We start from the raw sequence: 3,359 nt of genomic DNA, 5'->3' as shown, positions 1-3,359 counted from the left end.
GCATTCTTTCACCCTTGCTCTGCTTCCCTTCTCATTTCGACAAATGATTCTCCCCTCTTCAATTTCATTTTCGAGCTAGCCCTGTCTCATCACAAAGCCTTTTATGGCACTGATGGCAGGATTAGTCTTCTTCCTCGATCTACTCTTGCGATTAATCTAGTCTTCTTCCTGGATCTACTCCTGCGATTTATTGTTATTTATTTATTCTGGTTTTCTCAAAGCCCAAGCACATCGGCAATGATTTGTGGGATGTCGCCATGGATAAGAGGGATAAGCAAATCATGGAGATTTTCTCCGATCGTCCTCAAAATCAGTAATCTGTAAGTTTGTCCCTTTTCTGTAAATCAGTAATCACCAGTTAGGGTTTTTTTTGTTCAATCAACTCATTTTAGTTCCTCTTCGACAATTTCTCCCCTTATAAAGTCGGTCACCCCTATTTCTCATGATTAAAACTTTCCCCAGGTTTCAGTTTCTCTCTCCTAGAGAACTCCGTGAACTTCTCCTACCCAAATTTAGAGCGAGAGAGAGAGAGGGAACAAATTCGATTCTTAAACTTTCCCTATTTTCATCTATCAGAGGTTAGTTTTCTTTTTGTTCTTGCCTATTTCTGCAAATCTGGATGTTTATGTTTTCTTACTTTATTGATTTTTTTTCTAGGTAGTTTGTAATTTATAATTTTGTTGGTATTTTATGGTATTTCTATATCGGGGAATAATGCTAGGGTTTCGAAATAAACTGGAAATGTTACAAAAGTGATGAATTATTTGTGTTTTTTGTTGTTTTTTCTGGTGCATTAATGTGGGGTTTGTTCATTTGTTGTACTGATATCTTTGAATTTCTGGGTTGTTATTGATTAAATGTATGGAATTATTTCAGGGGTGTAAGAAGCAACTTAAAGCCTAAATCGAGCTTTGTTTTTTGGGTGGATTTTGTAAATTCCCAATTTGAGTTGGAGGGTTATTCTTGTGAGTGAGGAGGAGTGTTTAATTTTGAGGATTTTTGCTGGGATTATGAGTTTCAACCCAGGATGTTCGTAGAGATCGTTCGAGATTCTCTGGCCAAAATAGTCGCCGGCAGGCCAAACCCCAGCAGTGGGTCGCAAGAGGTCCTGGGACCTTAAGTTCCCCTCCATCTAACTTCAACGTGTATGTTGGTCAAAATGTCGGGGATGGATTTGAGAGGCCGGGGCAATTGGACAGTAGAGAAGAGAGAGGCAAGGGTGGGCAGGACACAGTTCTTGGTGAAGCAAGAGAAATCATCGAAACTCGATCCAACAGAACTCAGGAAGCTTTTGTATGAGCTTGGAGATCAGTTGTTTACAGGCACCTGTCGCTTTAGTCCTAAAAACCACAGAACTAAAGAGCCCAGGCTAAAGGTTAACCATTTTCGATTTCTTAGCTTGCTACTCCTAACATTTACGAATAAAGTTTTCTTACGCAAAGTTGATCGTGTTCTTACATGATTAGTTAACTTTGACTAATAGGTACCATCAACATTCAATATCTATTAGCAACATGCAGTTCTTTCTGATAGTCCTTCCAATATCACCTTTTCATTTCCCCCTCTGGTGATACCTTCACAAAATATAATGGCTCTTTTATTATTTCTACTTTTATATGATTAATACATGTTGTCGGTTCTTCTTGATCCATTAGTTATGAGTCCTACAATTGAACTTGCTTTTGGTACTTGTGTTACGTTAAATTCACAATGCTTTCAAAGGGAAAAAACTATTTAATTAGCAGCTTACAAATGTACATCCAGAGGGACTTTGTTGTTTCTCGTTATTTTGCTCATAATTAACATAAGAGAGTGTTTACGGTACATTTATAATGCTACAGTGTGTTTCATGACTCAACAAACCTTTATTTTGAGTTAGTCAAAATGACTAGGTTCATCATGCCCCCCTGAAGACATTTCCAATTTGCCTTTTATGCATTTTTACAAAAGACAATAACCAAGAGCATATGTTTTTAGTAGTGAATCAAGTTCGTAGAGAGACCAAAATGGTTTGGTTGTTGAATGGAACCTCTTGATTTCTTCTGTTCTGTTTTGCAGCCTGCGAATGGGCATTGCGGTGATCAAATATCCTGTAATCATGGTAGTAGATAATGTGGATCTAAGGCCAAGATTTGTGTCTCTGTGTAGGAGAGAGCCCATGTTCTGTCAATTGTCCAATCAATGGAATATCATCATTGGGAGGTATTGTATACTTATAGCATGATCACTGAATTGATTGGATTTTTGTTGTTGATAATCTATGGCGTTAATATCTTAATTTGTATATTGTATACACTATATGTACTATTGAAGCTATGTATGCGATGACTTCAGCTGAAGTCATTCCATATCCCCCTTAACTCAGTCATGTTATTAGTTTAGTGCAAGACAAGCTTTTGAAAATATGAGTAGTGATATATCTTTATTTTCTGATTGGTAGAGTTTAAGATCCGAGTATCCATCTTCTCATCTGTATAATTCATCTTTTCTCATTTCTTTATTGAATAGAAGTACTAAGGCCCTGTCGTGGCCACTAACCTAGATAACAGAAGCTTCAGTGAGCTTCTTTCAAAAGATTCTACTACATATCTCTAATTCTCAGTAGGAAACTGACCTTTAAACTTGTGAGCTATATGTGTGGAAGCAAGTATTCCTGCTGAAATGTGATTTTTTCAATGCTCCGTGTTTGCTTCTCTTTTTCTCCTTTCTTTTTCTGCCGATTTTTTCCTCTATGTTGATTTAAATGCTGAGGTTTTGAGTATCTAACATTCTTTGGAATTGTTCTTGTGTTTGTTCTTCCAGATATCTGGAGCTGTTATAGAGATTTCCAAGCCAAAGTCTTATCATGGAGATTGTGTGGCACATATATCTGTTATACCTTAGCAGACGGGTTCAGCTGAAAACTTTATTCAAGCATTCATTATGAACTTCTCAGGTTGTTCTCTTCACTGTTATTCTCTATATTCTTTCTTTAGGTTATTCCACCAGAGATCCTTTTTAGAATATTCCATCAGATCGTATGCCCTCCATAAAAAATGCCTATCAAGGTTGTGCCAGAAGACTTGCACAAGATATGTCTAGAGGGTGCTTAGATTTCATGCCTACTTTATCTATTCATCTTTTTCGGTTGCCTTGCTTTGCTAGGATCCTTCATACCTTTCCTGACTTTGTGCTATCCGTCTATGTTCCTGCAGTTTCCAAGAACAACATGATGTTTCACATGAAAGGATTTTCTTCTGCTGAACAATATAATCAAATTTGTGTTGAATGTTCTGGTGTTCATATGCTTTTCCTCTTTTCCTTCTACTTAGCTTCTCAGGTCTGTTTTTGTTACTCAATCTAAGTTTCATGACCTCTTA

General features: G+C 37.1%; 1 long non-coding RNA gene across 1 annotated transcript; it reads left to right on the top strand.

Moving 5' to 3' along the window:
• Window positions 1-858: 858 nt before the first annotated feature.
• Window positions 859-2,934, top strand: LOC130469220 (uncharacterized). Its single transcript, XR_008929620.1, has 3 exons — window positions 859-1,375; window positions 2,059-2,202; window positions 2,803-2,934. It is a non-coding gene; the product is annotated as an uncharacterized lncRNA (long non-coding RNA).
• Window positions 2,935-3,359: the final 425 nt, after the last annotated feature.

The sequence above is a fragment of the Spinacia oleracea genome, chromosome 3 (assembly GCF_020520425.1).
Source record: "Spinacia oleracea cultivar Varoflay chromosome 3, BTI_SOV_V1, whole genome shotgun sequence".
Taxonomy (NCBI): domain Eukaryota; kingdom Viridiplantae; phylum Streptophyta; class Magnoliopsida; order Caryophyllales; family Amaranthaceae; genus Spinacia; species Spinacia oleracea.
The sequence above is the reverse complement of the archived record's forward strand: the minus strand, read 5'-3'. Positions and strand labels throughout refer to the sequence as shown.